Here is a 14,409-nt window from a genome sequence, read left to right on the forward strand (position 1 = left end):
GATTACATGGAGAAGTAAAGACAAAAACCAAATTTTTATTTCTTTGGAGCAGTTTGAATTCTATAAAGCAAAATGACTTACACACTCCTAATAACCAATATTCAAAGAAAATAATGATTTTTTTAGGAAAAAAAGAGAAGCAGCTTCAAGTAAGAGAATATATGGTTTTTCTTTAAAGGGAGATAGTAATCAGTGAGACAGAATGAAGGAGTAGAGTATCCCTTGCATGAATGACATAGCATGCAACAGAACTGAGCATGAAATAGAAGCTGGAGTGGCATATTTGAAGGATTGTAAAGCAAGCCAATTTGGCTAGCAATAATGAAAATAGATTTATATAACACCTACATTGTTTCAGCTCCTATGCTTTATGAAGGCATAAGTGCTTCATACTATTATTGCATTTAAGCCTTGCAACAACTTTACAGGGAAGATGTTCCTATTCTCCACATTTTCTAGTTGAAGAAACTGAGGCAAAGAAAGGTCAATTTACTTCATCAAGGTAACAAAATAATAAATTTCTGAAGCTGAATTTGACCTCATATCTTTCTAAGACTCCAGGCCTACCATATTATTCATTGTGTCATATTCCACAGAGTGGATGTGTGAGATTAATGTTAAATAAGATTGTGAAGATAAGAGTAAAGAAGCTTCTAAAGCAGTGGTTCTCAACCTTTCTAATGCTGTGACCCCGCAATACAGTTCCCCATGTTGCAGTGACCCCAAACCAAAAAATTATTTTGGTGGCTACTTAAAAACTGTAATTTTGCTACAGTTATGATTTGGAATGTAAATACATGACATACATTATGTATTCTCATTGCTACAAATTGAGAGGTTGAGAACAGCTATTCTAAAGGCATTTAAATTTCAAATAGGTTATGTTTCTATTTAAGCTTAGAAAAAATAGGGAACAACTGGAGTTTAATGAATGATATGGCCAGTCCTGTGCTTTAGGAACATCAGTGGGGTAGCTATGTGGTAGATGGATTACAATGCAGAAAGATTTTTGTTGGAAGATAAATTAGGAATCTGTTTTGTAGCTCAAGTTAGTTGTAATTAGAATCTAAATGATGGTTATAGTTATGTGAGGTAGGAATTCAAGGCAGATATTGTGGGAGTTCAATAAACAAGATTCTACTGAGCATATATATCAAGTAAACAAGTATTTCTTAAGCCTTAGAATTTGTCAGGTATTCTAGATACTGATATTACAAAAAGGCAAAAAGAAATGTCTTCATTCAAAAAGTTTACATTCTAATTGAGGAAATGACTTGTAAAATAATTAGATAGACAAAAATATATAAAGATCAGACAAGAAAGAATCTGATAAAGGGAAAGAACAAGGTTTTGGAGTGAGGTTGCTTAAGGCATCCTGGAATAGAAGTGATTTGTCTTGAATTTTGAAAGATTTAGGGAAAATAAGAGGTAGAATTAAGCTGTGATATCATTCCACATGTGGAGGTACGGTGAAGGGCCAATGAAAACCCACAGAGACATGAGATGGAAAATTATGTTTGAAGAAATGTAGTGTTTCTAAATCATAGAGTACATAATGGGAAAGAGTAAATTATAAGAAGATCAGAAAAAAAAAAGTAGAAAGGAACCAGCTTATGAAGAGCTTGAAATGACAAAAAACTTTTTTTTAAATCTTCTAAGTGATAGGAATCAACTTCAACATTGAGAAGAGGGATTGCTTTAGCAGAACTACACTTTGGAAAAGTCATCTTTAGAGCTAAGTGGGCGATAGTGTGTAGTGGAGCAATATTTATTAAATAATCTATATGACAGGTGATACCACAAATGATAGGATTGTGGATATATGAGTTGAAAAAAATCAAAGGGAGAGTGTATGACAAAAGGTATAAAGATAGACATAATATTTGACAATGGATTTTATGAGTTAAGAGAGCAAGGAGGTAAGGAAAAAAATGTGGTTCCTTCAATAATGAAAAGGAAGTTTGGAAGAAAGGAAGTTTGTTGTTTTGTTAAAAATATTTTCTCTTTTGGGCATGTTAAGTTTGAGTTACTTATTTGATATAAAATTTGAAGTGTCCAGGAGATAGAGATGGAGAATTTTAGCTCAAGATGAGGTTTAAAAATCAAACTCTCCTTCTAGAAATCTTCTGAATATATATGGTATCTGATCCTATGGAAGGTGATGAGATCTCCAAGTAAAAAAGGAATAGAAAGGGACCCATGAAAGAACCTTGGGAGACACTATGAGAGGATCTATGTCAACGAAAGTCCAGTATCCTCTCTTACCCTCCCCATCCCAGATATAACATGGTTGTTGCTTATGTTTTCATGAATAATTATCATTCCTAAATAACTTTGAATTTTAGGTTACACACTTTCTAATATGACATGTTGAAATTACCTTGTAGATTTCTTTTCCAATTCAGTGTGGGGTAGGGTGTTATACACTGAAAAATAACTAAATTCTCATTGAATTAATCTAACTAACCAGTTTTTATTTCACACCTCTATTGTTTGTTTAAATGCATTCCTATGTTTAATAAACTTTATGTATTTATTGATCTAATTGTTATTTACAGAAGACTGAAAGTTCATCAGTAACTTTTCTGAGTACCTATTACAAAAAAGGAGCTACACTAGATACTGTAGAATATACAAATGTGAATAAAGCCCAGTCTTTATCCTCAATGAACCTGTGAACTTAGAGAAATGAGAAAGTTACAGAAATATCTACCATATAAGCTCAGATATCCCAACTGCCATAATAAAGCAACAAAGAAACTACTGTGGTATTTTCAGATTAGATTGAGAATAAAGAATTCAAATTAATTTCTTAAGGAGCTAAGTAACATTCAAAAATGAGAAGCATATAATTTTGTTAAGAGCTATTTGTTCAGGAAGATATTCTCCCTTTTTTACTCAAGGGCATGTTGTCACAATTTTAAATTCCTTTTTATTATTCTCTCTTCTTATAACGTAAAATGACATTTTGATAAGCCAAAGTTAAGGAAGAGTGCAGCACATGCAGAAGTATATTTTATTGATTTAGCCAGAAAGCAGATCATAATGTGTCACTGAGAAAATGTTACAGGCCAATTAATGACTCAGAGAAGATTATTAGAAGATATTAAAATAACGTAAATATATAAAATGAATAATAATAAGGCATGATTTTTATACACACCATTGTCTGATGTGGAAAAAACATCTGAATCATGAATTATAATAGTCCTTAAAATGTATGCAAAGAAAAAAAGATTTTACAACTATATTCAATAGTATAAAGCACTTTAATATTTTGTAATTTTTTTAATTATCAGAAGTTATTGAAGATCATTTCAACAATGTAATTATAAGAGTTAAAATTAGGGTGCCATCTAATTTAGGGGAAACTGAGGCAGGTATAAATTAGTTTCTCTGTCCAAGGAGTATTATAATTTTAGAAGGTTTTTTAAAATAAGGAACTTAGGAAAATACAAGTAATAAAGGCACGTGCTAGGCCCAGAGAGCCTATTCACTACCACTCACATCTTTCATGCTAGGTGGAGAATTGTGTGTACACCAAAACTGAGTAGGAAAAGAGCCTCAGTAGCCTTTACAGCCAGGTTAAATACCCCATCTCACCCTCGGCCCAGGTGAGGTTACAAGGCATTTTGGGAAGTCAGCAAGGACTTCTGGGAAATGGAGTCCCAGGTTCAAGTCTCCATTTTTACATGTCTCCATGTGGTCATTTGGGAAAAAATATTTTTTTCTCCAAAGGATCATGAAAACATTATCAACTTAAAGATTACAATAATTTGAGGATAAGAGGAAAAAAAATCTATAATTGCTGAATGCATTGACTAAAAGCCAGTTAGGGGGCAGTATACATACAAATAATTGTTCAATTAATCACACCCAAAGTTCATTCTTGTGCAGCTTGTGGTGTCTTCTCCAACAGTTTGGTTTCTGGATTCAGAGAGGTAGGATCTTTCTTTACCTAAAATTCTTCTTTAAAGGGAATTTAAACTTTGCAATTCAAATAATAGTTTTTTTTTTACATTTCCACATGTTGTGGGTGATTGAAATATACAGGATCACATAGGGATGTATGGCTGAGTTATGACGTATATGAATCAATTGACAAGAGAAATTAAAAAGACATCAGAAAAATCAAAAAAAAAAGAAAGAAAATTTCTGGATGAAAATATAGACTATCAAAGTCTTATGTGTAAAAATTCTAAGTAAAGGAAAAATAAATCTATAACAGGTCCTTGAATAAGGGCCTGATTAAAATGATTTAATCAATGATGCATTTACCCAGTCAGTATCCAGGATTACAGAAAATTACCACACTATGAAAGACAGGAAAAAAGGGACTAGATTGTAGGAGCCAAATTTGAGATACTTGGTAGAATGTTAAACAAGGAAGTTCTGCCTTTAACACATGCTAAACAGCCACAACCTCAAACCCCAAACATATTCAAGTCCTCTTTGTCTAGGCTCAAAATTACATCAATCCCACCAGGATTGGTTGGTCTCTTTGACCTTGTGCTATATTGGCATTATACAGTTTAGCTTTGTGCTTCTTTGGCACTGTGTAATGGCTCTTTTTGTATGTTATTGTACTGGAATCAGACAGAATCATTAAGCAAAGTCCCATAATTTTTAAAAAATAATTAGTGACATCATTTTATAGTCTCAAGCTTTTGGGGCATGCATTAGCAAATGCATTTTAAACTTCTATTACTGCAAAATCAAAAAAGCTAAAGAAAATCTTAATGCTGGTGATATGTGCAAAATATATAAAAAGGAGAGAAAAAATAAAAACTGAAATAGTATATTGCACATGCAAGAAAAATGTAATAAATTAGTTTTAAAAATTCAAAAATATAGCTTATAATCTTTAACACACTGTGTCAGCTAAGAAAATATAGAATGCAAGGCTTTCTCACCAAAAATGAAATCCATTTCCTCTTTATATCTGGCCATGATCCACTGTGAGTGAAAGAAAATGAATTGAGCAGTAGTACAAATATATAGTTATCAATATCCCCAAAATTCTCAATAGCCCAATTAATTATAATAGCAAACAAACACACTATCATATTTCACATAAGTTACTGTATGGCATTTTTAAAAGCCTATGAACCGATGGATATTTGTAACAAGTTTTTACAAATGTAGAAAATCTTTCAACCTCAGTAATAAACACTTTTAAACAAAGTAAAACTTATCTTGGGTTAAGAACATCATCAAGAAATCTAGATATCATTCTGGTGGGAGTAAAGAAGTGAGCTGAAGAGTATAAATGAGGGGTGCTCCTTTTTGGAGGCTTTTTAGTGGTACAAATGCCCTGAGATTAACTGCCCCAACTTACATTCACATATTTAGAAATGCAGGAAGGTTGGGGGTTTTAATTGTATTTCACTTCAGCTATTAGAATGGGCCTTACCTCATGGTAGGAGCAGGCAAAATGACCAGAGACTGTTAAAAAAAATCCAAAAATCATGTTTAAAAAACCCTTAAAATCAGTTGAGATATTTAGCACATTAAATTTTCCAAAGGTTGTTTACAATTGTAACCAGTTCTGATGAAGTCCATCTATCCTCTATGTGACAATTTACAAAGTCAAAATAGAAAAAAAAATTTTTTTCATATATGGGCTTAATTGCAATGATATTTGTTCAATATGGTTATTGGGGAAAAGCAACAGAATATAACAGTAGTTAAAACTCAGTACATTAAAATGAAAATCTGAACTTAAATCACAAAGTTAAATCTTAAACAAAACAAACAGTAAAATGCAATAGAATACAGAGATTTGTATAAACCACTGGAGTCTGAAATGCCTTAAAAATATAACCTCCACTCTCTTTAAAGTTCCTTGGGTTTTTTATCCATTTAGATGCCTATTGTCAGAAGGCAGGAAATCATTTAAGCAATAGGGGTTAAATGACCTGCGCAGGGCCACACAGCAAGCAAGTGTCTGAGGCCAGATTTCACCCAAAGACCTTCTGTCTCTAGTCCTGGCTCTCAGTCCACTGAGACACCCATCTGCCTCCCCAAAGTTAGCTAAATGCTTGTAGGGAGCTTAACTTTTTTTCCCTGACATGCAGGTGAAGTCAATAAAAGGATCAATGCAATTAAAAGATATCCTTTTAAAATAGCCATGCTTTTAAGTTCCTGCTTGAACAAAACCTTTCTTCTTTTCCTTTTGCATCTCCCCTCCTATGATAACCTCAGTCCACGTGGAGGTTAATCTAAGGGAAAATTACCCCGTTTGTTACCAGCTGGTTTTTGATTCTGAAGAAACTGGGTCTGCTACCAGCAGCCTCGGTCCTGGGGCTGGGGCTGGGCCAATGAGTCGGAGGCCAGTTTTTTTGCTGGGCCGGGATTGGCTGGGCCAGATAGGCTAAAGACCACTGGGGTGGGCAGGGCTAGGACAGGATGGCAGGAAAGCAGGGCCGGGATCCAGAGCAGGGCCAAGATGAGTTTAGAGACTTGTTAAAAAGCCTGAAATTAGCAGCAGCTTTGCAAGAGTTAAAAAAAAAAAAACAACCTTGACCAGAGAAACGTGGCTTAAAAAAAGATTCTAGGCTAAAAAAATTGAGAAGTTCTCATCCAACCTAGTGGTCACCAAAAACTGTAACAGTTAAAATTAGGGTGCCATCTAATTTAGGGGAAACTGAGCAGGTAGAAATTACTTTCTCTGTCCAAGGAGTATTATGTTTTTAGAGTTTTTTTTTTTTAAGATAAGGAACTTAGGAAAATACAAGTAAGAAAGGCACATGCTAGGCCCAGAGAGCCTATTCAAGACCACTCATATCTTTCCTGCTAGGTGGAGAACCACGTGTGCTCCAAATCTGAGTAGGAAAAGAGCCCCAGTAGCCTTTACAGCCAGGTTAAATACCCCATCTCACTCTCGGCCCAGGTGAGGTTACAAGGCATTTTGGGAAGTGAGCAAGGACTTCTGGGAAATGGAGTCCCAGGTTCAAGTCTCCATTTTTACATAATCCATTATGGAAAATGCATTTTAGTTAATTATAAAAGACCTGAACACAGTTTTTGCAAATATATATTTTATAACTCTGATGGTATACAAATTACCAAATTTTCAAAAGGCTCACATTTATATATAAATATTGATATAGATCAAAGATAGAAAACCTTTCAGAGATAGAGTGCTGGCTCCCACCCCTACCCCACCTCCCAGACTTAGTCTACTGTCTGTCTCCCCTGAAACTTCTTGACTTGCCCCTCCCCCCCACTGAGTGCAGGGCATGCCCTGCCCCCTTTTGCCCCTGAGAGGAGAGGGAGAAAGCTCTCTCATTGGGCTGTTGGGTAGTGGGATGGGTGATGTGAAAAATGTTGTCAGGTATAGTAGTGAGGGAAGATGAGCAGTTCCACTCAAATCCCTCTGCCTTTCAAGTAATAAACTCTGGGAGGGTCGAGGGTGGCTCCATGCCCACACAGATGGCTCTGTATGCCATCGTTGGCACCAATACAATAGATTTACCATTACTGATATAGATTCTCTCTCTCTCTCTCTTTCTCTTTTTCCACACATATGTATATAAATATAGATACAAAGATAGAAAGACAGTAAGATAAAGATAGCCATAAATAATATGTCTTTCACATTCATATACTTCTTTGTTGTAGGGTAACTTAGCTGGCAAAGTGGATAAAATCCTTGGCCTGGAATCAGAAAGACTTAAGTTCAAATCTGTCTTCAGACAACTGCTAGTTGTGTGACTCTGGGAATATTTTTTAATCTGTGTTTGCTTTATTTTCCTCAACTGTAAAATAGAGATTCAAATATCACCTACCTTGCAGGATTGTTCTATGGAGCAAATGAGACAAAATTTGTAAAGCACCTAATATAGTGCTTGTCAGAGTAATAACTTAAATATTTATTTTCTTTCCTCTCTTTTTATATTAATATTGTCATGTTATTACTACCAAATGGAACACTCATAATTTGTTAATGAGGGAAGATTGAAAGACAACATGATATAACCGAAAGACCACTCAGCTTGTAATCAATGGTTCTAGGTTCAAATATCCTCTATAATACTGACTACCTATCTGAATTTAGACAAGTAGATTCATTTTCTTCATAGTATAATGAAAGAATTGTATTATATAGTCTCTGAGATCTTTTTCAGCTCTAAATGAAGCAAACTATGATATACCTAGATTTCAACAGCAAAAATCCTTCCTTGTATAACTCAAATATACTTTGCCAATACTATAAGCCTTCTGAGTATCATAGGATTTTTTTTTAAATGGAACATATGGCATCTGAGTTTTGTCTTATTCTGTTACAAACTATGATACAATACTGTAGTTCTATCACAACATCATTCTGGCTTATGTCCACAAACAGGAAAAATCTGAAAATATCATAATTTAGCAATTTTTGTTCATTACAAAGGTCTTCCAACTTCCCTGATATTCATCAAGTAACAAAATGTTAAATATTTATTTCTAACTTTTTCTAATCTGATCTATCCTAATCTTCTAAAACAAAGACTTGAGTCTTGCTGGTTTCCCCATATCTTTCTTTACCAGTTATCCAAAACTGAGCACATTCTCTAGCACCCTTTTTATCACATTTAAAGAATGCATCAGTAGAGATATGGGAAAACATCATGGTTAGTAACCATCTTTTTTTTTTTCTATCTCAACTGTGACCTATCTCTATTTTAACTATTTGACTTATCACTTAGGGTTATTTTCAAGATCAAAAGCTCTAGTAATCAGGATACAGTTACCTAACAAGCAAGATATCTATTCTCATAACATGTCCACTTTGAGTCACTTCTGTGCCCCAAGAGGACAACTGACACAATGAGAACAGCAGAATTGTTTCACTAGAAGGCATTATCCAAAGTGAGTTGTCACTCCTCATCATCTCAAGTGTACACATCTTGCTAGTTGTTTACCCATATGTAGCTCAAGACTGTGTGTATGTGTGTGTGTGTGTGTGTGTGTGAGAGAGAGTGTGTGTGCATGTGTATATCTGTATCCTGGCCTCACATGTTTCTTTTGTGTATTTTCTTCAATATATCTCTGGCCATATATGCTTAAAGCACTTAAATAAGACAGTGAGTAGAGACTTATTGGGATTTAAAAGGACCTGGATTCAATTTCTGCCACAGATACATATTAATTATAGGCCATTAAGCAAGCCACTTAAATTCCTCCACCTTGTTGTCCTTATTTGTAAATTAAGAATAATAATTATAGAACACATATGAGATGGCTATTGTAAGTATCAAATGAAAAAATATATTTTAAAATGTTTTGGAAATATAAATTACCCATATCTATCCACTATTTCCACTAGTGGTATATATATATATATATATATATATATATACACACACATCACTATTTAGGGGAAAATATTCTTCAAATCTATTGAGACATCTTATCTTATTCCTATTTTTTCTCACTATTTGATGAAACACCTTTCATTTGAAAAAATGACACTTTTCATCTGTTTAAAAATATTCACATTACTGAGGACTCCATCCTCACTCCATTTCCTTAACCTTTCCTAACATGTTACAGCACTAGTTTGAAACAAGATTTAGCATATGGTAAAAAAATGGAAAATTACTCTGAATTCTGTGAATTATTAAAACCTCAACATGTCCTTCTCAGCCTCTCTGCCTCCATTAAAGAAATCTTCCTCTTCTTTACCCAGAGAGACTAAGAATGAGCCTTTTTAGTGGCCACATGGTTTATAAAACCAATATAATAAAAAAGATAAAAAGAAGAAAATCTCCATTAATTTCTTCACCTTCCTGTTTTTCTCCAGTTCTTAAAATCTGTCTCAATGCCCTTTTGGAATGAAGATTTGAGGGATAAGTGACCCAATGAAGCTCATGAAAATACTGGCCAAAAAAAAGAAGGATGGAAAGAAGAGATGGAAAAAAAGAAAAAGATAGATAAAAAAAGAAAGGAGAAAAAGGAAAAAGACTAAATTAAAGAAGAAATTAAGCTTAAAAGGCAGCCCTACTCTGTATATTATATTACCATGCCTTTAAATATATCAGAGCAATATGTAGGTGTCATAAAGAATAATAAGTTAAGATTGGGATATATTAAACTACCAATACAGAGATAAAGATAAAACATGAATTTGAAGACATATTTGTTTTAAGATGGACTTATCATTAAGTATGACATTTGACAGAATATATTTGGGTAAATTTTGTCCTTTATACTCAGAGATATTCAATTCAATTTTTTTTTTTGGTATATTTCAATTTTTCCTTAGATCATGGTAAGTGATGAATAATTACTTTTTTTTTACTTGATTTAATATTATGTACTGTAGTAAGCAAAGGAAGATTGCAAAAGGAATTTTGCAATATGAACTTTCACTTGATTAATAGGGACATGTGACAGAAGGACACATGGGAGTCTGAGTCAAGATCCTGAGTGAAGATCCTATGGTCCCAACTGTAAAACAGTCTCCTGGAGGAAGCTTTTGGGAAGATTGGAGATTTTCCATCTGTCTACCAGGTTTCTGACCCTTTGGAAGATAACAGCTTGAGTGAGAGAAAACCTTCTTGTACTGGCTACTGGCAGTTGGACAGAAGACCAAAGAACCACTTCTCTACTGGACCTACTTTGGACATTTTTTTCTCTGATCTTGCCTCATATACTGGACTCTATTTTGTTAGGTTGTTTGAGGAACCTTAATTAATTTAGCATAGATAAGTTAGCCACTAAGATAGTTTTATGGAAATTAGTTTTTGGGGTTAAGACCAAGAATCTTCCCTTTTCCTTTTACCCTCCTTCCTCTCAACCTTTCCATCAATAAATTTAAAATATTTAGAAGTTTTCCCTCTTGTTATTTCCCCTAACAATTCCACAATAACATTAATATATATATATATATATATATATATATAATTGTAACATTAAAGACTCTGACAAAACAACACATCAGATATATTAGGAGAAAAAATCATGCATCTTACTCTTTCTTTTGTTTCAAGGTGTATGCATACATGAAACTTGAGTATACCAAGGGTTCTTCTCACAAGAGATGTAGGAGTTGTGCTAAGATTTTAATGAAGTAAAATAATAAGTTAAAATGCTTAACTCACATCTTACCCTATTCATTTTTTCCTGGTTTCTCAACTTAATTTCATTTAACAAATAGGTATTAAGTTCCTTCTGTGAACAAGAAATATTAAGATATTCTAGGGGAAAATAGACAATAACTAAGTTCCTAAATATAAGGACCTTAAATTTTCCTTTGGAAGTGTGAAATATACATCAAAAAGAAAATACAACTTATTTTTGGGGGAGGTAATTCCATACTTGTCGACTTCAATAGAAAAAGGAGACACTTGAGGGAATGTTCTAAAACTAAGTTATGGTTTCCCCAATGTAGAAGTTAGATATATAACTTGGTAAATCATTCACCAACACTCATTGAGCATTAAATTTGAGTAATTCAAGAGATAGTTGAGGAGAAGAAGGTTTCTGAGATTCTGACACATTAGAGGAGGTTATAGAGATAATACATGATTCATCCAAGGGCATCATTCACTTAGAAAACTGCCTCTTACTACATACTAACTGAACTGTTTTGGAGAAATATTACTTTTTTGAGTGAAATATATATCATTCCTTGTTTGGGGGGTCAAAGGTGCATAATGTGGCAAGAGAAGGAAGGTAGAAATTAATATTATCCTATCTGTCAAGGCTTTAGGGAATGTAAATCAGCATAAAAGCCTTGAGATTTCAAGGCATAAAAAAGAGGATTGAGAAATGCAGTGGAGGGGAAGTGATAAAATAAAGCACATTTAAGGGGTGATCTTAATCCAATTTATTTATAATTTCTGTAAAGGAGCAAAGAACATTAATCCTTTAGCTTACTATATATATATATTTTTTTTTTCTTACAGCATATACTGAAGCAAAATTGCTAAATTTAACCTGTACTTCAACTGTCTTAACTGATTTTATATGTGCTTTTTTTCATGAATATTAGGATTATAGTCCTTTCCTGTCTGTCCCCTTTCATCTTATGTGTGAAGCTCTAAATCTTCTTACTCTGATTTGGCTTGTTAAGAGAAAATACATATCTAGTAATGTGTAATTTGATCAGTTTTAAGAATTCCATGAAATAATAATTTACCAAGTCAGTCAGTATGTGAATTCAAGCTCAAAATTATTATAGAAAACTTTTGTAATGAACTGAAAATAAAATACAGATTTCTCCATAAATTATTAATTCCTTGATAATACAAACCTTTAGGAGAAACTTGGGCAATCAGAGATCACATAAATACATCTTTAAAAAAGAATAATAATTTAATGAACATTTCAGTTTACTATATGAAAGAGACAAGGGCATCTCCTGTTTTCAAAACATCTTGTTGTCTAAGAGGCATCAAAACCTAACCTAGCATGTTTAGAAGGTAAAAATTGCTTTAAGTATAGAAGTTACAATTTTCATAAGTTTATGTAATCTCAATACTATAATAGAAGAAGAATTTTAATGAAGATCATTTAAATGTATTGAATCTAAGTGACTTGGATGACTACAGGTTGGAATAAAAATTTTTTCTGATGATGCCCAACACTTTTATTTTTTATAGGATTTTTTGTCCTTTAAGGGCTACTATCATTTCTAAAATGAATATATAAATACTCTCAATTTTTTTGTGTATATGGAATTTTATTTGGGTAAATTGGCAATTCCCTACCCAGACCTGTGCCAAGACCTAGTAGAGTGTTAAATAAAAAAAATGTCAACTTATGTTTTTTTAATTTTTAGTTCAGTTTTAATGTTTGCAGAATATCCTCATTCTTCCATTTTAAAAACAGAATTACTTTGATACCAATCATTTTTAAAAAGAAGAGAGATTCTGGTGCATTTTATCTTATAGCAGGTATTTTAAATGTGATATTAATTGCTGATGAATATTAGACTTTTTATAGACACATTTGAAAAATGTGAGAATGATACATTCTTCAATAAATAAATACCTATATGGAATCTCAAAATATATCATTAAATTAAAATTAAAGTAGATAATATTACATTTTGTGTTCTTAAGAAAAATATTTATTATACATAACATCTACTATGTTATCTTGTAATTGTGCATTATTTGAATCACAATCACATGATATTGTAGTCCATTTAAAGAACACCATATGGTGATATTATAAACAATATGACTTAATTAATAGGGGATTCACCTTTGAGTGAATGAAGATCTGGATTTGAACAGTGCAAACATGTATTGTGTCCCAAAAGCCATACTGAAGTTTTAATCTATGAAATATTGAGTACATCATTTAATATATCATTAACCCATCTCTTAAATAAGACTATAAATTAGAGATAAATTCCTGATCTTCTTCTCAGAGGGGGTTTCCATAATGGTTATTACATATAACAATGAAATGATAAAAATATAATATATAATACTGTGAAGAGAGAATCCATTCCCAAGTTCATCTGATCCAGATTTTCCTACCTCACATTCCATTTTGCATGAGTACATTGTGGTATGTATGTGCTCCAAGGATAAAATGTGTGGGGCTGGAATCTCTCTCGTGATTTGCACTCAAGGGCTTTTGTAGGCTTACACAGCTTGGCAGACTTCAGATTTTGGCTTCCTGATTTGGCTTAGGGTAGTTGTTGTTGTTTTTTTTAGATAGGTGAGATTTTCTGTTCCCTTCTTACATTTCTCTTTTTTCCTATATCTCCATTTTGATTAAAATTACTTTGTTAAGAGCTATTAACAGACTCCTGACTTGAGAGTTAATTTTATAGACAGCAACCACAATATTTTAAAGTAATATTACATTTAATAATGTTACTATAATTTATTACAATACATATAATGAAATACTATGTGCATTTATGGTGTTTGAGTATTTCAGATATAAACATCTTATTGCTGACAGTAAGAAAAATGCATTTTCTATGAGGGACATGATAATATTTGCCTTTGATAAAACATTCTTTTGTATACATTTTGAAGGATATACATAGATTGTTAGAAGGATCAGATGAAGAACTGTTCCTTAGATAACTAAATTGAAATGACCTGTTTGAAGGTGGCAGGGTAGAGTTGGAGAGTGGGAGAGAACAGAGTTCAGGTTCCTTGAGCCTCTTTAATCTATTAAGACAATGTTGGCATCCAGGTTTGAGAGAGACAGTTGTATAATTTCAACCTTATTTCAGGTTGATGAAGGGAGAATAAGACTTTGGAATGAGGAGGACAGGGTAATATACCTCATCTTTTCTGATTGCGACTAAAAGGTGGAGGAAGAAGAGGCTTAGAGATGTATATTCTAATTGCTATGGTAGAGATTTAAGGAAAATTCTTTTAATGTAAAATCTGGGTCTCTTTTTTGTCTGTACTGAGTTACCTTAATCCCAATGAACATTTTATTTAC

The sequence above is a fragment of the Monodelphis domestica genome, chromosome 3 (assembly GCF_027887165.1).
Source record: "Monodelphis domestica isolate mMonDom1 chromosome 3, mMonDom1.pri, whole genome shotgun sequence".
Taxonomy (NCBI): domain Eukaryota; kingdom Metazoa; phylum Chordata; class Mammalia; order Didelphimorphia; family Didelphidae; genus Monodelphis; species Monodelphis domestica.